Raw genomic sequence first — 23,494 nt, 5'->3', positions numbered from 1 at the left:
AGCCCAATGACAGAAGTGTGCAAAACACTTATTTTTTGTGTATTTGCAGTTTTATATAGTGCCGACTTGTCAGGTATTGGAGTGCTTTACATGAACATTGGTTACATCACACAAGATCAAATTCATTTTGGTTGTAGACATGGGGAGATTAAGTGATTTGACCAGAATCACAGAATGTTGAGCTGAAGCAGAAACTCCAACCTGGTTCCCCAGTTGCAAAGTCTGCAGCTCTGGAAGTAACACCACACCCTTGGATGCAACATTTAATCAAGTGGTCAACTGGATAAAAAAACTAAGATTACAAATAATTTAAAAGTTCTTTGTCGCTATTTGAAAACTCAGAAAATATGTCCTCATTTTAGTTTTTTAGAGCACTAACCATAATTTTGATGCAAATAAGACCCTCTCATATATGTAATTTCTAAAGGAAATGCTCTAGGCATTACAGTTTTGATTACATCAAGATGGCGTCAGGCATTCCACACTTTTGTAATAAATATAGAATGTTAGCAATCTAGTTGTTCATTGGGATACTGCTGAGAGGCAGAGGCCAGGGGCACGGACTCTGAAAATTGAAGGCAGGTAGGAGAGTGCAGAGGCAACAATTTGACCACACTAGGCAGGCAGGATGGGTAGTGGCATTACAACAGACTATGGAGGGCAGTGGAAAGGGGGGCAGGGGCAACAAACCAACAATACAGGACTGGCAAGAGAGGCTGTGGCAATATAATAGACCATTGTGGGCAGAAGGAAGAGGCAGTGGTCATACAACCATACATGCCAACAGACCCGTTTCAGCCAGGAAACATCCAATGTTTTTAAGCTCAAATGGGCTTTACTTGAAATGTTTCCTGTCTACAATCTTCTCTTTGTCAATGTAACTCAAAGGGGAAAATCAATACCCCAGTTTTTTTCAAAATCTCCCTCTTACCAAGTTCAAAATGTTCGCAAGTATGGTACATTGGATCATGGTAGGCAGGAGGAATTGGGGTAGGGACATGGACTCGGATAACAGAGGACAGGAAGGACATTGAGAGGTGCACCAAACTGACCCTACAGGGCAGGCATCAGGGTTTGCAGCAGCACACTACACCACACAGGGCATGCGGGACGGGAGTGCAGCACAACAATCCATAGAAAGCAAGAGGGAGGGGACAGGACCATGCACATGGACAACAGACAACAGAGGGGAAAGAGGCAATGGTAGCTAGCTGACCATAATGGACAGACAGGAGCGAAAGCTGCAGCATAACAGACCATAAAGGGCAGCAGGGACGGATCAGGGGCATTACAATGGAACCGACAAGCCAGGAGGGAGGGAATAGGGGTCTGCACATGGAAACAGAGGGCTGGGGGCAAGGGGGCAGGGCAGGAGCAGCAAGATGACCATGGAGGTCAGGCAGGATGGGCACTAGAAACAAGACACACCATGGAGAGCAACAGTGAGACTATGATGGCATACACACAGACCATGGAGGGAAGGTGGGAGGGGGTCAGGAGCAGCTAGCTGACCACACAGGGAAGGTGGGAGGGGCCATGGCAGCACAGAAGACCATGCATGGCAAGCGGGAGGGTTAGTGGCAGCACAATGGCTATGATGGGCAAGAAGGAGGGTGCAGGGGCATGCACAAAGGACCATGGAGGATAGAAGGGAGGGTCAGGACCTGGGCACAGACAAGAGAGTTCAGGGAAAGGGGCCTCACAACAGACCGCGCGGGGCAGGCAGGAGGAGCAGTTGCAGCACAACAGACCAGGGAGGGCAGAAGGGTGTGGAAGTAAAATGGACCATGGAGGACAGGAGGAAGGGGATAGGGGCATGGCATGTGGAGAGGCAGGGTGGAGGTGGCAGGGACAGGTTACAGTCATCTGACAATGCTAGGCAGGTGGTAGGAGAGTGGCAGCTCAACAGAACACTCAGAGTAGATAGGAGTGGCAGGTCCATGGAACATGGTGGTCAAAAAGGATGGAGCAGGGGCATGCACAAAGACATCGGAGGGCAGGGGGAAGGAGAATAGGGGCAGCAAGCAAAGCACAGAGGCTAAGCAGGAGGTCAATGATGGGCCATAGAATTGGGCAATGGAGGGCAGGATGAGTGGACTGGTACATCATGCTAAATGCAGGGCAGTGGCAGCACATCAGACCATGCATGGCAGGAGGGAGGAGGCTAGTCCATGGATTCAGACAACAGAGGATAGGGAGGAGGTGGATGGGGCAGCAAGCTAACTGTTCATAGAAGGTGGGTATTAGGAACTTTATTGTTTTTAAAATGTGTGTCTGTGCGAACTACTTAAAATATGAACAAGTATGCAGCATAATCTCACTTTTATTCAGGAAGAAGAGGACGTTTGGGACTGTGACTCCGGGCTCACTTGGCAGAAACATCCCCTGACCCTCCACTCCCCATCGCAAAATGTAATGCCCGTGAAAAGGGTAGGTGGACGCAGTGTTATATAGAACATAGTCCTGAGAGCACGATTGAAAATGAAAACTAGATATAGTGTATGGTATAAACTATGCACCAAGAAGTGTGATATAAGATGAACCGGGGCGTGAAATATAATATGCAATACATTGTGCGCAATGACAGATTCATTGGAGAGCGCGAGATAGCACAGGCACTAGCGCTTGCTATGTGATATGCGCCTTGGAGTGTAATATGCACAGGGCAGTGTTGTGTAACCTAAGTAGTCTCTAAAGTTGTAATATAAAATATGTGCTGGGTAGTGTAACATTGCATATGCACTGTGACAAAGATATGGATCCCAGATTGTAATATGAATGGCATAGCGCTGTGCTTTATAACATAGGCATCGAGGAAGGCACGTTAGATGGGGCAATATAACCCGTGCGAAGGCAAGTGTGGCATGACATATTCACGGGGTGGTGTTACAGTGCACATGGGCTAGAGAGTGTCATAGCATACGCACTAGCTGGTGGAATACAACACAGAGGTGTGTGGCACTCGGCGGGCACTGGTGGGTGTAACACAGCATTGGGCTCAGCCAGGAGCACGCTGTGACTCTCAAGTGAGGTTTGTCTCCTTTCCAGAGAGTAAATTAAAAAGTATTACTCATCCGGCGGTGGATGTGTGTTTTATTAACCGTGAGGGGGTTTCTTGCATAGTTTGGTCGAATTTTTGTCGAATCCCCTTTGAATGGTTTGGTGTGCATGTGTATTAAATGTGCCCGTCAATAGCTACCCATGTTTGTATAAATAAACGACAAGGGTGTCTACTTGGAGAGTACCCACCAGCGGGGGCGCCGGGATTCGGCACGGTAGGGTGTCAGACATGTCAGAGCTTCACTAGCGGTGTGAATACATTCTACGTGGATTCATTGTATGCATAGTCGCCTTTTAATGAATATCACGCAAATCGTCATGGTGATAGGTACATACGGTTTGTCCAGCATGTCCTAGGTGTTTCTATAAATATATATATTTTTTTTTAAATAAAAAACAAAGGCCGGCCCCGGGGGATGGGGTCCCCGGGGCCATAAGTGGCCTGAGGAGGGGGGCAACACAGCCCCCCTCCTAAAGAATAAAAAAATCACAAGGATGATGTCATCAGTGATGTCATGAGTGATGTCACTGACCATGTCATGAGTGATGTAATATGTGACGTCATCAGCAGTGCATTGCGGGCGCGCGAGTTATAGTTAGCTGAACTAACTATAACGGGGGAATTTCTATGGTTTTGTACGAGTGAAAAGTCCAGCTACCTATAACGCCCCTGAAACCTATGGTTTTTTCAGTGAAAATATATATATAAAATATATATTTCTCTGTTTACAGCAAAGAAAACCAACATTGGAAAACAGTTAGAAAAACCAGTACCTGCAAACCCCAAACATAGTTGAGTTGGACGGGGGAGTGCCCAGAGGTGTACTATGAGCCACTGAGCACGCACTGTATCAACCCTCTGCTGCAGTAGTTCAGCTAAACAGTGTCTCTTGGAGGGGTAGAAATCAAGAAGGTGAGATCTACCTCTCAGTTAATGTGTAGCCTACTGGCCAAAGTGCTTTTGTGAGAGTTCAACCTCTGCAGCCCTTAGTGGTCAAGGCAGCAGTGTAAGGCAGAATACATGTGCCTTTTGTTTGTCCAGACTGTAGATTACATGTAATTCGCTCATGTCGAACCACAGTACATGTGCAGAGTGCAGTGTGTGTCTACTGCTCGTGCTCAAGAACAGCTACTTTAGCAGTACTGGATCAACAAGCAGCTTATAATCCTCATGGACAGGAATGTCCCAATTACTAACCAGGAAACCTTCATGAAGTCCCAACATGGCCTGTAAATACCAAGCATAGAGTGGTAGAAGGGTTGGAAGGAACTAGACTGGAATGAGTAACAGCTAGCTTCCCAGTCCCTGGTGTGTGAGGTGGTTACTATAGAGACAAATGAAGTCTTGGAGACCCTGGCCAGTGGATGGGATTCTGTTATCCACTGACTAACCCATTTCTCAATGGAATCTGGGAGACATCAGAACCACAGCGTCAAGTTTCTGGCTGGAAGGTTCCTGGTGAGCCAACAGGTAATAAACAAGTTAGCAAGGTGCAGTCTTATCCTAGGGACAACAGACGTAGTGGTTTACCTAAATCCCCAGAAGCTTTTATTAAAACAGAGACCTTTCTCCTATGTTCAGATGATGTTCCAAAATAACTAGGCAGCCACTCCTAATTCCCCAAGTCTGTGGGAAACTGGGCACCAATGTAGATGATTCTGAGATGCAGTTTTCTCAATGCAAAAGAAAAACCAACTTCTTGAGAGTCCTGAATGGCGATGATGTGTCTTCCTTAGCATTTGAAAGAGAAAAAGCACATATTAGAAAATCGTCCAGATAAGGGAACAGTTGTATCCTCTGAAATTGTAAAGAAGCTGACACTTTTGCCCGTAGCTTGGTCATGATCCCAGAAGTGAATGACAGGCTGAAGTGCATTAAGAAATAATTGCTAATGAACTTTTCCATTCCACTGCAAAGTGTACAAATCGCTCATACAAAGGATGCACTGGAATGTGGAGATAGGTGTCCTTTAGGTGCAAAGTGGTAAGAAAGTTGCTTGGGGCCACGAGGAGAATAGCACACTGAAGAGATACCATCTTGAATGTTGCTGTTGAAAGAAATAGATTGTTCCTTTCAAGTCCAGAAAAGGGTGGACATCTGTTTCCTCACCTCATGCTAGATTGAATAGATCCCTGTTCTCCTCTTGTCTGGAGGCACTGTATGGTAAATGAAGATGCAGGTTAGTCATGGTTATAGGTGAAACAGGAACAGGTTTATTCAGAAGGTAGTAATCACAGGTTACAGGTAAAGATGGTAGTAGGGAACTAGGACGGGCCCACTGACACTCTATCAAATCATGCACATACCGGCATTCTAATTACATCACAGTCAGTCTGGCTAAGCAGCAGGGGACATAACAAAAAGAGGAGAATGCATGGCAAAGATGAAGATACCACACACATCCCTTCCTTATGGAACAAATAGACAATATAAATCCAAGTATGACAATAATACACAACATCAATAAAAATGACAACCAAGCAAGGGAGTACAAATTAAATCACGCAATACATGAAAAAATAAGGACCAGAGAAGAAAATGGAGATGTAGGGTTAAGAATAACACATACATACATCACTGGGAGAAATACCCACACTCCCCCGCAGACAATAAAATATTGAGGTGCAACAAAAGTGACACCTCAGAGTCACAGACTCTGCAGCAAGATACAAGGGTGCAAAGAGTGCAAAGAATATGCCCCTGTGGGTGCAACACCTATACCCCATTTGCAAGTGTGCAATACGTGTGCCCTTATGTTTGCCATACACCTGCCCATATTAAAGTGCAAAATATATGTCCCATTCACATGGGTGTGCCCCTATGCGTGCCATACACATATGTCCCTAAATGTAACTGTAAACACGATTTGAGCAGAAGAAAACAAGTTACATACCTGTAACTACAGGTATCCAGTATTGGTATCTTTCATAGATTCACATGCCTGAATCATTTCCCGTCGCCGAGGCGGGAGTCCCACGGTAAATACAAAAGTAGTGCCAAAAGTAAATAATAGTAGTAGGCTAAAAGAAAAGCCCTAAGGCCTACATCCTAGTAGCCTATCTACATTATTATAGTAAAAAGAACCAAAACTTGGTTCTAGTCAATCAGCTACCAGCACCCTCTAGAATCTTCCCAGCAGCGGCATTTCTCCTCAGATTTTCCTAGCACAAGTGAGAAATAAGTATACCAGATATAGAGAACTGTCTCCTCGGGGAGGAGGGTGGGTTGCATGTGAATCTATGAAAGATACCAATACTGGATAACTGTAGTTACAGGTAAGTAACTTGTTTTCTTATCCAGTATTGGGGTATGTTTCATATATTCACATGCCTGAATCAGAGTAGCAAGCAGTATACCCATGTACTGTTGTTTGCTGGATGGTGGGAGACACATGCTCATAAACTCCCAAATAACATCCACAAAGGTTGGAAAATATCATATATAAATATTCTTCCTCTTTTTTCAAAAAAAAATCCTTTAATAAGCAAAAACTATAGAAAAGACATAAACCTATATATATCTACATACATATATACACCTATAAGCATATAGAAATAAGCAAGATTTTAGACTTATCAGTCTGTATATTTGCATACATATTAAAAATAACAGATTAATCATAAAAGAGAAAGTACCTGAATCTGATCTTAATGAAAGAGATGGTGTAGAACAGCCTGTCCAACTGCTGCATCTTCTTGATGCGAAGATTGAAGGCAGTAATGTTTTGTGAACATGTGGACATTTTTCCATGTCGCAGCACGACAGATATTCTCCAAAGTCACTCCAGCAAACAAAGCTGTAGAAGTTGAAATAGTTATTGTCGAATGAGCCTTGACTTTCCGCTGCAAAGGCTTATTAGCTTTCATATGGCAGAAATGAATAGCAGATGCCAACCATCTGGCTATAGTTGCCTTTGTTACTGCATTCCCAAGAGTTGCTTGACCGTAGGCCACGAACAATTGGTTAGACCGTCTGATGTCCCTAGTTGTCTGTAGGTAGAACTTTAAACACCGCTTAACATCCAGGGAGTGTAATGCTCTTTCGGCTGGAGTGGATGGATCCAGAAAGAATGTTTTTAATCTTATCGGCTCATTCAAGTGAAATTGCGTCGGTACCTTAGGTATGAACTTGGGATTTGTTAGAAGGGTTACGTAGTCACTAGTAAACTGCAAAAAGGGCTCCTTGATAGTGAAAGCTTGGATCTCACTAACCCTTCTTGCAGAGGTGAGAGCCAATAAAAGGGCGACCTTCCAAGTAAGGAATTTGAGATCCGCTTTATGGATCGGTTCAAATGGATGCTTCATTAATTGCGCTAACACTGTGTTGAGTTCCCACTCTGGAGGGGGTGCTCGCACTGGAGGGAAAGACTGGAAAAGTCCTTTCATGAATTGTTTGACAAGTGAAGATGAGCAAAGAGAAGGAAGTTTTGAGCACTTCCTGAATCTGGAAAGAGCAGCAAGATGTACTTTAATTGATGAAAAAGTAAGCCCAGACTTGGCGAGAGAAAGCAGATAGGGAGTATTTGTTCTGCAGGAGCCTGAATTGGATGAATATTATTCGCTTCACAACAATAGCAAAATCGCTTCCACTTGAGGCGATAGGTCTTAATTGTGCTTTGGGAACGGGATTTGGCCAAAATCTCACGACAGTCCTGTGGAATGTTTTTTTTTTTTTTTTTTTTTTTTTTTTTGAAACCGTTTATTGCAATCTCAAGAATATACAAGTATGGGCCTACAACCTTCCGGCCGGCCGCTAGAATGACAGGAGCATATGACATACGTTCAAAAACACTTGGCCTTGCAGAGAAGCAGAATCAGGAGGTATCAACGTCGTGGGCCACATCACTCTGACCCCACAATACGGTTTCATTTTATACAAACAACACGAAAAATCACACCCGCAAGGCAACCCGCAATCGAAAGTAAGAGCACGTGCTCCCCAAATGGGGGACCCCAGCCATTCACAGGAGTCTAAAGAGGGGAAGGGGAACAGATCGAGGACTGGGGGAACTCTGTGCCCGGGGCTGGGGAAAGGAGTCAACTAAGGGGACGGGGTTGGTGAGGCAGCAGGCAGCAGTGGTGGCGCGCAGATACCCCCGCGGTAGGCGTTCCAGGGGCCCCATACTTTCACCCATGCCCCAGGCTTACCCCTCGCCACATACACCACCTTTTCTCGGAACATGCACCAATCCATGTGTTCTTTCCAGGCCGACACCGCCGGGGGCCTCTGGGATCCCCACAGTTGAGCAATGTCACGCTTAGCAATCATATATCCCAGAGTCACCCATCGCGTCTGCGGAACCGAGTAGTCAGTTGGTTCCCACACATTCAGCAGGCATCTCCTCGCTTCAGGCAGCAGCGCGACATGCGTAACCACTCGCAGGACCTCATGCACACCACGCCAGAATCGCTCCACCTTCGGGCATTCCCACAAAATATGCAAAAAAGTAGCCAAAGCACCTCACCCACGCTTACACAACCCATCCTCAGCATAGCCCATACGCAGAAGCCTTGGCCCCGTCATGTAAACCCGGTGGAGTATCTTAAGCTGGACGAAGCGAAGGCGAGCCGGTATGGCCACCTCCTTCGGAGAGGCCACCGCGGAAATCCAGTCCTCGTCGTCCAACTCCAGCCCATCGGCAACCCAACCCAGTCAGCAAGCCCGATCGGTCATTAATCAATTTTTTGTAAATAAGGGAGATCGTGCTGTCCGGAACGTGGCCGTCCAGCACCCTATCCTCCAGGGGGGAGGACTCCGGGATGGAGGCGACGTCTGGGAAGACGGAGCCCAGTGCGTGACGGACCTGCAAGTACCGAAAGTATTCACTGCCCTGCAGCTGAAACTCCGTCTGCAGCGTCTCGAATGTTTTAAATCCCCCCCTCGTCCACAGATCCCCCACTTTACTGATGCCTATCGTGTCCCACCTCTCGAAGCCCTTCGAGGTCCACAGGGAGCCCAATCTCTCAGACGCGTACAACGGTGATGCCCGGGTCAAACGGTCCTTCCACCCCATAGCTGCGTTAGCCGCGTGCCATACTCGCACCATGACACGCGTAGGTCCCGTTAGGCGGGGGCCGGGCGCGCCAGAGTAGAGCGCTCGATTATAGTCGCCACCAGGCAGGAGCATCTTGTCCATTTCAAATGCCGGGTTTAAGGCGGGCCCGTAAAGGCCATGGTTAATTGCAGCTAGCTGGGAGGCCCAGTAATACCGTTTAATATCCGGGAGGGCAATCCCCCCGTCGTACCATGGGAGCGTCAACTTCGCCAGGGCAATACGCGGCCTCCCGTCCCAGAACAGGCGGCGCTGTAGACTCTCCACCTCACGGAAATAGCGCGCTGGGACTAAATCCATAGTGTTCTGGAGAGCGTACAGGAAGCGTGGCAACGACATCATCTTAAACAATGCCGCCCGGCCGAGCGGCGAAAGCGGCAGGCGCCGCCAACGCGCGAAGTCCTCCTTCAAGCGCTGGAGGGGGGGAAGCAAATTCCGCTCGTAGCGGGCCTCCGGGTCCAGAGTAATATAAACACCCAGGTACCGAAACCCCTGAGAGGCAATCTGGATCGGACAGCCCCGCGGGAGGACGGGAGCCTCCCCGGAAAGCACATACACACATGATTTAGCCCAGTTGATGACAAGGCCTGAGTTGCGGCCGAATGAGCGCAAAACATCAACCAGGACAATCAGTGATTTACGCGGGGAGGCTAGGTACAAAAGGATATCGTCAGCGTATAGGGACACGCGGTCCTCATACTCGGGGGTCCAACGGAGACCACGGATGGAAGGGTGCCACCGCAGCCACTCCGCCAGGGGTTCCAAGGCCAGCGCGAACAGGAGCGGCGACAAGGGGCAGCCCTGTCGCGTGCCCCGTCCCAGCTCGAATGGGACCGATACTCTTCCATTCACCACCACCTGCGCCAAAGGGCCCGAATACAACAATTTGACCCAGCTGATGAACCCCGGGCCAAATCCAAACTTCGCCAGCATCGCCCAAATGTATGGCCACTCGAGCGTGTCAAACGCCATGGTGGCGTCTAAGGACGCCAATACGGCCGGCTGCCGCACAAACGGGACACGCGCGAGCACCCCGTGCAAGCGCCGCAGATTGAGGGCCGTGTTGCGATGGGGAATAAAGCCGGACTGGTCTTGGTGGACCAGATCGCCCACCACGCCGACCAGCCGGTTGGCTAGCACCTTGGCGAGGATTTTGGGCTCCGCATTCAAGAGCGAGATGGGCCGATAGGATGTAACCCGGTCCCGGGGTCTCCCTTCCTTGTGGATCACCACGATTGTAGCCAGACGCTGGTCCGGCGGGAGGGAGCCCAGCGAGTGGGCCGCCAGGAACATCGCGCGGAGATGGGGTGCCAGTACATCCGGTCGCAGCTTATACAACTCGATAGGGATGCCGTTCGGGCCCATGGCCTTGCCGGATGCGACCGAGCGTATGGCGAGGGCAATTTCGTCGGAGGTGGGAGCGGCATCTAACGACACCCTGTCCTCCACCGAAAGGGAAGGCAGCGCGATATCCCTAAGCAGGGCATGGGAATCCTCCTCCGAGCAGGGAGAAACCGGGGAATACACCTCGCGGAAATAATCCGCGAAACAAGAGACAATGTCTTCTGGCTCGGTGACACGCACACCATCCATCCTCTCAATCAGCGGGACCACACGACTCGCTCTCTCCTTCTTATCCAACCACGCAAGCAGTTTACCAGCCTTATCACCCACATCATACAGTCGCCCCTGTTGCTCTCTACTGAGGCCCCTGGCCGCCTCCGTGACGAGGGCCCTGTAGGCCGCCTGCTTAAGTTGTAGGACATGTAATGCAGCATCCGTCACCCCACCCTCTAGATCACCCTCCAATTCAGCAATTTCGGCCTCCACCCGGGTCACCTCCTCCTGCTCGCGCCTCCGGGCATGGGAGATAAAGGAGAGGGCCTCCCCTCTAAGAACTGTCTTGAAGGCTTCCCACAGGGAGATAGCCGAAGGGACGGACCCCACATTCTCATCAAAATACAGCTGCAAGGATTTAAGCAAATCAGCGCGAATGGTGGGGTCGCGCAGGTACCAGGCGTTGATTGGAGCTACCCTGCCCTCCCCCCTCGGGAAGACATCAAAGTGCAACAGGAGCGGGGAGTGATCTGAAATACCCCGCGCCAAATGGCGTACCTCTCCTACCCTCCCCACATAAGCCGCAGGGACAAGGACATAATCAAGCCGAGAGAGGCTACCATGGGCACCCGAGTGGAAAGTGTACTGCAGCTGCGTGGGATGTTTTAAGCGCCAGCAGTCCACCAATCCCAGTGTATCTAGAAAGCCGGACAGCCACGCCTGCGCCCGGGGGAGGTCCCTAGGGGGGTGGCGATCCACGGTCCCAGAAACCACCGCATTGAAGTCCCCCACAACCACCAGAAGCCCCCCCGGAAGGTCAAGAAGGAGGCGCCCCAGGTCTGCAAAAGTGGTAGACTGTAACCCCGGTGGGACGTACACTGATACAAAGACAACTACTTTGCCCTCCATTCTCCCCACTAAGACAGTGTAGCGTCCCCTCTCATCATGGCGCACCTCGTCTATTTCCAACGGGAGCGAGTTCTTCACCATGATGCCCACCCCCCGTGAGCCCGACGTGAAGCCCGCGTGGGCCACCAAACGATAGCCACGCCGATTCATGGCACAAAAGGAATTACCAATAAGGTGTGTCTCCTGCAGAAAGACCACATCTGGCGAAGTTCGTTTCAGATACTGCAGGACCACACCTCGCTTGATCCTATCCCCCAGTCCATTAACGTTCCAAGACAATAAAGTCAGGTCCCTACCCCCCATCACGTACAGAAGCCATCATTCGTCCCCCTGAGAACACCTTAAAAACACCAATACAATAAAGGGTTTGCCTTGCGGTAAAAACAAACAACACCCCACCCCAACCCACCCATCCCAACAAAACTCCCCCCTCCCTGCACCCCTGCATGAGCCCAAACAGCCCCCCCAAAGTGCAGTGTGCCTGTCGCCCCATAAATGATTAAACTAACTAGTCCCCCAGAGGAGGAGGGAGAGCCCCCAGGAGACCCCGTACTACCTCCACAGGAGGGGAACTTACACGAACAGTCAAAAGTGACGATAATGTTGTCCAGAGCGAGGCCTACTATTAGTCCCTCAGTCCTGATCCGGCGAGCCCTCCCCTCCAACCGCGCCCCCCCCCCGGCCCCGATCCCCGGGCAAAGAGTCCAACCAGTCCCCGGCCGCTTCGGGACGATCAAAAAAGTGCGTGCGGCCATCCACCTCCACCCGCAACTTAGCTGGAAAAAGCATCGCATACTTGAGGTTCAGGTCCCGTAGACGACGTTTAACTCCGAGAAAGCTCAGTCTCTGCTTCTGGACCGCTGGGGTGAAATCAGGATAGAAGTTTACGTCCATATTGTCGAGTCTGACCGGTCCTTGTAGCCGAGAAGTCTGCAGGATAGCGTCTCTGTCCCGAAAGTTGAAAATCCGGGCAATGAGAGGCCTCGGAGGGGCTCCGGCCTTAGGTCTTCCTCCGGGAACCCTGTGGGCACGTTCCACCGCAAAGAATTTACTCAGCCCCCGGGGCTGGAGATGGGTGAGAATCAGGTCCTCCACAAACAGGTCCGCCGCCGCCTCCTCACGTCCCTCCGGCACCCCGACAATGCGGACATTGTTCCTCCGGGCCCGACCCTCGGAATCTTCCAGTCGACGATCCATCAGGGCGCTCGCCTGGCCAAGCCGGCGCACCTCCTTTTGGAGGGCCGCTACGTCCGTTGTGAGGCCCGAGGTGGTGTGAGCCAAAGAATCGACCCGGTCATTGGTCTTGGATAAATCGGCCCTCACCAGGCCAACATCCACGTGGACCGAGTCAATCTTCTGCGCTAGTGTGTCAAAGCGCTGGTCCACCGAGGCCTTCATCTCGGCGATAGCGCCCATGACATCTCGCAGGGTCAGATCCGCGGGTAGAGCAGGAGCATCAGTCGGGCCCTCAGGGGACCTACGCGGCACCTCAGGAGATCCCTTCTGGAGGGTGTAGCGGTCCATGTTGTTGGACTGATGGGCTGCGCCACGGCGGGTCGATTTCACCTTTGCCCGGTCGCCATCTTGCTTTGTGGACATGGTTTCAGTCCCCAAATCGTGCCAATCACCTCGGAAAAGGCCGACAAACCAGTTCACGGGCTCCGGGGGGGGGCAACCACAGGTCCGCAGGACGGATCACAGCCGGCGGGCCGGCAGGGCACCCCAACGAGGCCACACCACCGCACACCGCCCCGCAACCCAACCTCGCCTACGCAGCAAGGAGGGTGCAAAAGCGAAAGTGAAAGTGCGGGGTACGCGAGTCGCCCGGCCCAGCCCGCCGTTGCTGACCACTTTGTCTCCGGATCGCCCCACAACTCCAATCCGGGGGGCCGGCGTGGAGAAGGCCGCAAACCTCACTCGGTGCTCCCGCCGGTGTCCGAGGTCCGATTTGGAAGCGGAAAACGGGTGACACCTCAGCTCGGGCTCACCAACACAGTCCCCTCATCTAGGACAGGATATTGTCAGGATTTATGTAGGAGGTCACGGAGGTCCTCGGGAGCCTCGCACCTACGCGGCCATCTTGGTTGCGCGCTAGGCTCCTCCTCTGAGTCCTGTGGAATGTTGAGGTCCTTAAATTCTAAGAAATCAGGAGCCATGCGTGCAAGTGCAGGGACTGCGGGTCCGGATGAAGTACTTGCCCTCTGTCCCTCGACAACATTGTAGGCATTGGAATAAGGCGAATGGGCCTGTCTTGGGACAATAGGAGAAGTTCCTGGAACCAATATTGTCTTGGCCAACGGGGGCAATCAGTATTAAACAGCAACCCTCCAGCTTCATCTTGCAGAGCACTTTCGGAATCAATGGTATTGGGGGAAAAGCGTAAGCACAAATCCCTGACCATCGCATGGACAGGGCATTCCCTCTTGATCCCTGTTGAGGGAACCTCCTGGCATAATATCGGCATTTCTTGTTCTCCCTCATTGCGAATAGGTCCAGAGCAGGCCTGCCCCAAACCTGGAACACTGTGTTTGCTTGCTCTTGTTCTAGCTCCCACTCGTGACAGTCCGTTAGAGACCTGCTCAGCGTGTCCGCCAGGGTATTGTGGAGACCCCTGACATGTTCGGCTCTCAGTGTTATCTTGTGGAATGTGACCCACTCCCACAGTTCCTGAGCCTCCTTTGAGAGTGTAGCTGATTTTGTTCCTCCCTGCTTGTTGATGTGATACATGCTGGTCGTATTGTCGGTACGAACCAGCACAGAGGATCCCGCGATCCTTGGGAGAAACGCTTGGAGAGACCGAAAGATGGCGCGGAGCTCCAGACTGTTGATATGTTGTTGCCTTTGAACTTGAGACCATCTCCCTTGAATCTGCAAATCCTGCAGATGACCTCCCCATCCTTCCATGGAGGCATTGGTTGTTAAAACGAAATCTGGAATGGTCTGTAGAAAAGTGAGGCCTTGGGTTAAATTCTTTGCCTGTGACCACCAACGTAGAGAATTTATTATGCGCTGTGTGATCCTGATAGTATCGTCGAGCCAACCTATGGCCGGCTGCCACTGAAGGTGCAGTTCCTCCTGAAGAGGTCTCATTTTGAGCCGTGCTAAGGGAATGAGATGTATCGCAAAAGATCACATTCCGAAGAGCGAAGCAAACATTCGGACTGAAACTGACTTTCTTTTTGCAATTAGCTTTGCCAATTTCTGAAGACGCAGCTGGCGGTCGTGTGACAAGAATGCTTTGCACTGGACCGTGTCTAACCGTGCTCTGAGAAAAGGTATGACTTGGAGAGGGCGTAATTGGGATTTGCTCTTGTTGAGGGTCAGCCCCAGAGAAGCGGATAGATGTAAACATTCTTCTGTGGCAACCTTGGTATCTTGTTCTGAAGGACCTTTGATCAGCCAATCGTCTAAATAAGAGAATACTTGTATTCCTCGGGATCTCAAATGCTGCCGCTACTGGTGCCAAGCACTTCGTGAAGATTCTTGGAGCTGATTTCAGCTCAAAAGGGAGCACTTTGAACTGATAGTGGACGTCAGCCACAGTAAATCGAAGATATTTGCGACGTATGGGGTGTATAGGTATGTGGAAGTAAGCGTCTTCAATATCCAGAGAAGCCAAAAAATCCCCTTTGTTTAGACAACTTAAAATCTCGGCAAGCGTGACCATTCGGAAACTTTGTTTCTTGAGAAACTGGTTTAACTTGCAGAGGTCTAAAATTGGTCGCCATTCTCCTGACTTCTTTTTGATGAGGAAGAAACGAGAATAGAAACCTGTTCCTTTCTGAGATGATGGAACTTTCTCTATGGCATTTTTGAGGAGCATCGTAAAGGCTTCCTTGAATAATAAGTGAAGACGAGGGGGAGGGGGACCCCTGGGCGGAGTAGTGGGTGGCTGTTTGATGAATTCGAGGGTGTGGCCGTTGGTTACTAGGTCTAGAACCCATTGATCTGACGTGTTTTCTCGCAACCTGTGTACAAAAGCTGAAATCTTCGCGCCCATGGGTAAGGAGGGTAATATGGCTGGCGCCCTGTGGAAATCACTGCTTCCTGATAGTGTTTCTGCCTTGATTTTGTGATCTCGTCCGACCACCTTGACGAGAGAAACTAGCCGTGGACGATTGACGGTATGAGGACTGGCTGTAGGGCAGTCTATAATGGGATTGATACTGCCTGTTCTGCTGATTTTGGTATCCTCCTCTTGATGAAAAACCACGCCCTCTTGCTCCTCTAAAATTTCCACGCCTGTACTGAAGGGTACCCAATGATCATGCGGTATCCGTGTCAGTTTTTTGGGCTAAGAGGGCCTCATCAATGTGCTTCCTGAACAAAGACTCTCCGTCGTAAGCCATGTTCAGAATCTTTGTTTGCACCTCAGGCCTGAAAGTGGTGGCCTTAAGCCATCCCTGGCATCGAAGCACTGCTGCTCCTGCAAGCTGACGGAATTTGGTGTTTACGATGTCTAAAGCGCAATCTATAGTTTCTGATGCGGCACGTTCCCCTTCCTGGAGAATCTTTCTTGCCTCTTGCCTACGGTCTTCTGGAATGAGGTCAATGAAACTCGTCATGTCTAACCACATTTGACGGTCGTAACGACCGATAATGGCCAAAGAATTGGCAGCTCTGATGGAAGCCTCTGCCATGGTAGAGAATTTCTTGCCTATAAGGTCCAGACGACGTCCTTCCTTATCAGGTGGTGTGGTGATGGGTGTTGCAGGATTCTTAGATCGCTGTTGGGCGGCCTGTGAAATCACCGAATCAGGACACGGGTGACCAATGAGACAAGCTGGGCTGTTGGCAGGAGCACGATATTTTTTCTCTATGCTCTGAAGTACCGCCGGAACAGATGCAGGGGTTTTCATGATTTTTACCCCTTCATTCCATATATAATCTATTATAGGTACAGCCCTCGTGAATTTCCTGGACTCTTCCTTGAAATCATGAAGGAAACATTCTGTCTGCTCGACTGTTACCGGCAATTGAAATCTGGCTGCAGCCCCTTGCATCAAATTATGGAAGCCCCCGATGTCCTCAGGTGGGGAATCAGATGGCAGGGGAAGAGGTGGAGAAGACATTGGAATTACGTAGTCATCCCATGGGTCCTGAATATTAGTATTGTCAGGTAGTTCACCCTCTTCAGAGGAGGTAGTGTCATTTTGCACTTCTTCCGTTTGATCTGAAGGAGGGACAGGTGTAACAGGAACTTCCGGTTGAGTCAATATAACATGAACCACCGCTGGTATGGGTGGGTTCTCCGGAACTATCTGCTGTGGGGGAAACCTTTGTCGGCAATCCGCTAGCATGGCTTGTAAATCCTGAATGAGCGTTGGAGGGAGGTGACTCATTTCCCTCTGGTGTCCTTCCTGATGATGGAATCTATGATGTGAAACAACAATATCTTCTTGATAATAATGCTCCTGGTAGTCATCATCTTCGTCGTCATCCTGACACTTGATATTTATTTCAGAAGGATGGTGAGCTGTACCAAAGAGTCCCTCATCCTCTTCATCCTCATAGTCATCATCTTCAGTATAAGTGTCTAGGAGATGTGAAGGCATAAGTGGTGAGATCTTGCTGTAATCTGGTTGTCTTTGAAAAGTCTTAAACTGGTAAAAACCTGATGACTTGGGCATTGACTGTGCAGGTAGAGTTAAACCAGCAGAAACTGTGGATTGAACTGGTAAAACCGTCGTCGACGGGATCGTCGTCGACAGGCTGTTCGTCGACGGGGTCATCGTCAACAGGCTCTTCGTCGACGGGGTCGTCGACGATGAGATCTTCAATGTTGCCGTCATCGTCCACGAGGCAGATGTCGACGGTGCAGACTTCGTCAACGATGAGATCTTCGTCGACGGCGGAGACTTCGTCTACGGTACTATCAATGAGCTCAACGTTGATGCGGTCGTCGACGGTGATTTCTACTTTCTCGTCGACGACGCCTCAAAAACTGTTTTTTTAGTAGAAATAGAGATCTTTGTAGACAGAATAGGCGATTGAATGGACGTAGTTGAAATAGTAGCCGTAGATGATGAAGCAGAAGAAGTCACAGAGATAGTGGATGAAGTAGTCACCGTGACAGATTTGATAAGGCTTTTACTTAAAGTTTTTGAAGTGGAAGCATTTTTTGAGACCATGCCTGCTGTGGATGACGAGACAGCGTTGACCCAGAGGAACGTTTTGGTGACCTCTGTGAAGGGTAACAAACATCATGGGATGATGTCAAGTGTTTTCTCCCCTCATTTGAAGAGCTGTAAGTGACCTGGCTCTCTTGCTGGAAGTAGACGCTCTGTCATCCTCTTTAGCCGAAGAAGATTTTAGCCACAAGAGCAGCCTTGCCTCTCTATCCCTAAGAGTTTTGGTAGGGAAGGCACGGCAAATCTTGCCATTTTTTGCCTCATGTTTGGGATAAAGGCAATAAATGCAGTCCTTATGTTGATCATCCACATGGACCCTCTTTTTATCACAGGTCCTGCAGGGTTTGAAAAGAACTTTCCTGTCAGACATTCTGAAGAAAAATTAGAAGAACTGAGTGGCACTCAGGGAGACTCCCTTCCACACGACGTGTGGTGAAAATCTGAGGAGAAATGCTTCTGCTGGGAAGGTTCTAGAGGGTGCTGGTAGCTGATTGGTTAAAACCAAGTCTTGGTTCTTTTTACTATAATGATGTAGATAGGCTACTAGGATGTGGCATTAGGCCTTTTCTTTTAGCCTACTACTATTATTTACTTTTGGCACTACTTTTGTATTTACCGTGGGACTCCCGCCTCGGCGATGGGGATAGATTCAGGCATGTGAATCTATGAAAGATACCCCAATACTGGATAATGCAAATGCCCACCACTGTGAAATGTAAGTACAGTTTGGAGTTATAAACATTATACCCCACAACTTGTAAATGTAAGAATGGTTTGAGCGTAACGTAAATGCCCACCACCATGAAACGCAAATGAAAGTACGGTTTGGGTTGCCAGATCCCTGCCCCATCACCAAAACTGTAAGAATTGATTGGGGTTCACTAAACATGACCCAGCGCAAGAGAAAGTATGAGCGAAAAACATAATTCCTCACAACAAGTTAAAGAAAGTATCATTTGCACAATAAAAATACGTAATGTCTGGGTTTAACCCAAAACAAGTAAAGGCAAGTATGGTTTGGGTGAAATGCAAATACCCATCACCAGCAATGGTAAGGAAGTACGGTTTGGGTTGCAGAATCCCTGCCCCATCACTAAAACTAAGAATTGATTGAGATGCACTAACCGGCTCAAGTAGAAATAAGAAACTTATGGGCGAAAAACAATACCAACACAACAAGCAAAAAAACATAATTTGCATCAGGTGTAACACTCACACCCTATACAGTAAGAATAGTACTCGAAAATGTGCTAACAGGGCATTTACAACACATGCAGGTAGCAATTCAGCATAGCAAAATAAATATGCTGACTGCAGTCAGCATAGCATAAATAATTAGATATTAACTCATGAATAGCACTAAAAAAAACATGCTAAAAAGGCATTGCAAACCATCTCAAAATGACATGGATGTACGTCCAGCAATATGATATCTGAAAGGAAATGGCATTCAAAATAAGCAGAATGTCCAAGCTGTGCACCTCAGCATGAGAACTTAGTGCTCAAGCTAGGTTTAGCAGCTGTAATCCTCTAGCAAAATTGTATTCCTTTTACTGTTACTCCAGGATTAATCAGGCACTTCTGCTGAACAGGACTTAGGCGCTGTAAAGACGTATTGAGTCCCCAGACAGGCATCGTAGATTTACTCCAAAACCCAGAGCGAAATGTTCATGAATTTTGAGCACAGACAGGCACCATAGCTTCTCTCACGATGCATTGCCCAGGAAACCCTTAGCATACGTCAGAACAACACAGCTCAGTTCACTGGCTGTGTTCCTAGTTGAGCCGTCTCCAAAGATTAGATGCTGCTGTATTCCATGGACGTGTCCAAGTTGTTCCAGCTCCAGAAGAAGAAAAAGATCCTGCACTTGCAGGAGCACGGTGAGTCTTCAATTTCCAAAGGTTTTGCAGGGTAAAGAAACGCACCTTGCACTGCTTCATTAACACTCAGCACGGGCCATGGGAGTAGCGACCATGAGTCCATGCGGTTAGTTTTAATGCCGCATTATAGCACACACAGCTGACCCAAGGATAATGCATTGGCTTACCAGTTGCATATTAACCGAAGGCTCAGTTCAAGGTGACAAGGATCACGAAGCCCTCGTATGTCACACTGCAGGATCGCTCACTTTTCAACTTGCCACATTATATGTAAAATGTTGACAATTCAATAAAGTGACTCCAAATGCTCACTGCTGTTCTCCTGAAACGCTTATCACTGTCCTTGTATTCCTTTCATCTGCAGGAGAGTCGGTTTAATTCCACATGTAAGCATATAAATTAAAGTAGATTAAACGGCGTCAACACTGTCCGTTGGTTTGCTTGATGGATGAACGCCGTAAACTGCAGGCAGTAACACTCTTGGTTCAAAGTGCAGCCAGCTTTCTGTAAATATTGCTTCAAACAATTACAGGTTCACTTAACATCAGTACTGTCAGTACAAGTCCTTAGAGGCTCCAAAGTTATGTTAACTCAGCAGTGCCTGTTCGAATGATCTAGACTGAGGCTGTCTGGTGGAAATAGACACCGGTAGGTCTAACAGGTGCATTATCTTTTAACAGGCAATCTGATTTTCTTAGTAATCCTCTTGATTTCTTCTTAGTCTCTTGTATGGAAACAGCTACACTCCAGTTTCGATCTTCTCTCCTCCCCTGGTCCAGCAGTGGCCTTTTCTTCAATCTGGGTCCTTTCACGCTCGTCGCAATTGTGGAAATGAAGATGCAGCGTAGTCAGTAGTATAGGTGAAACAGGATCAGGATTATTCACAAGGTAGTAGTCTCAGGTTACAGGTAAAGATGGTAGTAGGGAAGTAGGAAGGCCACACAGGGAGCAGCATCCTTGCTGCACAGCCCACGCATTCAACTGACCCTCTATCAAACCATGCACACACCAGCATTCTAATTACATTACAGTTACTCTGCTGAGCAGCAGGGGAAATAACAATAAGAGGAGAATCCATGGCAAAGATGAAGATACCACACATTGCTATCACTACAACCTGAGCGACAACTCTAACTAGAAGAGCGTCCCTTCAGGCTACCCCTGCTGTCAAAGGCATTCAATGGCAACATGAATGTCAATGAATTACTTTCTGAACTAAGATCTTGAATACAAGATCACCACAGATCACAAGCCCCACTTTCCCCCTTGCCCCTCCCTCCCTCCCCCCAACCAGAAAAGGATTCTGCACAGTCAGGCCTTGGGAGGTCACTGAAAGGTAAAAGACCAGATGAGGGATTTTTCAACAAAGCAGTGTCCCGGACACTGCCTACTCACAAAAGTGAATTCTGGCACATTCTTTGTGGTTTAGAAAGTGCTGCTGTCGTTGAGAGTGAGAAAGTAAGAAGAAAAGTATAATATGACTTAACTTCTTATCCTCAGTGGATGGCCTCAGTAATTCATCCAGTTGTAGCCCAAACAACTTTGAGCCCAGTTTTTTCATGGGCATGGCCATATGTGGCAATGACCAGATATGACACCTCCAGAAGAAGCTGCAGCTGTACACAAAATATTCTATGTCGTGTAATTTAGAAATTGTACCATGAGGTCTAAGGTATCGAAGTGTTCAACACAATCCATTGCCTTCTAGACTCCATGATAAATGATCTGAAAATCTTTCAAAATGGCTTATAAGTCATATGCATGTGAAGAGTGCAAAGCTGGAGTCTCCCACTTACCCCCCTCTCACCTTCTTGCCAACTGAATCTGAAGGCAAACCTTTTTCAGTTGCCTAAGATGATGACATGCTAACCAGCAATGAACTGACCTGCACAGATTGGGTAAATTCGGACTCCAAAATCTCCTGTGAGTATTGGTGCCTCTGCAAGCCAGTCATCTCAGTATGCTTCCATTCTCTTTGCTGACGGTGTTTGATGGCTTTATAAACCAGAAGGGCATCATTGCGGCAGCCTATAGGATCACAAGAACTCCTTAGGATCCAGAAATGTATCAGAAGCAGGGAAGCCCAAGTGGTTCCTAATGTGGACCACTACCTCTGACAACTGGGAGCCCTCTACTTATTTCCTCTGTGAAGTTCAGGGTCTTGGTATTCGGCCTCTTCCTTATCCCACAACTCCAGCCTTGGGTGCTTAATATTAGTTTGAAGGCAGCCATCAACAATATGTTAGCACTTTATTGTAAGTCGTCAGAAGAAAGAGTATGTACAGGAAGTTCGAGCGAATCTGAGGTGTCTGTATGTAACCGCTTCTGGGAGCACTTGCGATCTTCCATCCTGTTTGCCTAAGCAAGCAATAACAGTCTGTGAGCACATCAACCCTTTTGATTCCACTGTTCCTGCTAGTGTTCCTGTGAGAACACAATCTTCAAAGGTCATCTCACCCTGTTGCGTGCAGTCCTCAATGGATATCAGTGGAAGAGTGAGCAGGGTCTTAGCCCATGCTTGGCCTGTGCCACCCAGTGACAACTGTCACACCCAAAGATAATGGCATCCAAATTAGAGCCACTGAAGGGAAGCAGCATGGAACAAAGGTCATTTTGTCTCACAATGGGGCATTTCTTGGGTACAGGAGGTGAGAGGGAATCTTGAAATCATATGCACGGAGAAATAAATTTGACTCTATAGGCGAGTGTGGGGCACAGTGTTTGCTTATCATTAGAGGGAGTATACCGTGGTAAGGACTTAAACAAGTAAAATGGGACGTAAAGGTAATATATTTTAGATTAATGCCAACTCCCTGAAGATAAGAGTGACGTAGCGACAGATCCTCAAATAAAAGATGCTATGCCAATTAGATTCTGACATTCCTATGCCAGCAACCCACAGAGGCAGTAGTTTTACGTCCTACAAAAATTGTACATTTACACTCACATTCGTCACAGTTAGCCCCTTCCTTCTTTGTGCTACACATCCATACTTTACCTTCTGGAGTAAACCACTCAGTTTGGAATACACCTCATTTGGCCCCTAGTGCTGCACTCTTTAGCTATTCTGTGCATAGGAGATTTATGCATGACACACGCGATAATCATCCTACCACTGACTCACAGTCTGATGCTAGTAACACAACTTACTCACTCCTCACCAGCACTTGCAAACAAGTACTGGTAAGGTTAGAAAAGAATTGAATTAGAAGAAAAATATTGAGACATACAAAATCATAGGGCTGTGGTTGTCCCTCTGCTATTCTAAAGTTCTGTGGATTCAAATGTATATAGCTATTGTTGAACTCTGTACCCCCCTAAAACATTATTCTCTAACAGACTGCTGGTGGTTCGGTGCTGCTGATACAACAGGTTAAGAGGCTTATGTTATTAGTTGAAGAGCTTTGCCGCCCTCTCATCTCCTCCCCTGCCGGTCTTTCTTAGATCGTCAAAACTCACACAAAATGAAGAAAGGCTTTGTATGGTTTATGGCCTTCTTACAAGAAGTTTTAAGAGCCCCTACCCTTCAAGGATTATGGACCTCACACTGCAGGGTTACAGCTCACTTGCCAGAAGATTTAAGGCACCTACTGCAGGATAAGTGCTCTGATGCTACAGGATTTAGATCTCTTAACCTTCAGGGTGCAGGGCGCTGAAGCTGTATATTTTAGCCATTAGATACATCAGGTTAAAACATTCTTAATAGTACAGGAAAAAAGGCCCTCATACTGCAATGTTGGAAGTTCTAATACATGATAGTTTAATTCTGATTAATCTAGAACTCTGTCATTGCAGTGTTGTCTCTGATAGGGCAAGGTTTTCAAATCTCAATACTGTACTGCTGTATTTCTGATGCTGTAAAATTAATTATGGCAATAGCATGGTTAAAGATATCTGTGTATA

The 23,494-nt window shown here is 48.2% G+C and overlaps 1 protein-coding gene across 1 annotated transcript in view; it reads left to right on the top strand.

Moving 5' to 3' along the window:
- Positions 1-23,494, top strand: part of LOC146870720 (zinc finger homeobox protein 2-like) — a 910,344-nt gene that overhangs the window by 869,152 nt on the left and 17,698 nt on the right. The gene's annotated exons all lie outside the window — the stretch shown is intronic.

This window comes from Triturus cristatus, chromosome 1_1, assembly GCF_964204655.1.
Source record: "Triturus cristatus chromosome 1_1, aTriCri1.1, whole genome shotgun sequence".
In the NCBI taxonomy this organism is placed as follows: Eukaryota; Metazoa; Chordata; class Amphibia; order Caudata; family Salamandridae; genus Triturus; species Triturus cristatus.
The sequence above is the reverse complement of the archived record's forward strand: the minus strand, read 5'-3'. Positions and strand labels throughout refer to the sequence as shown.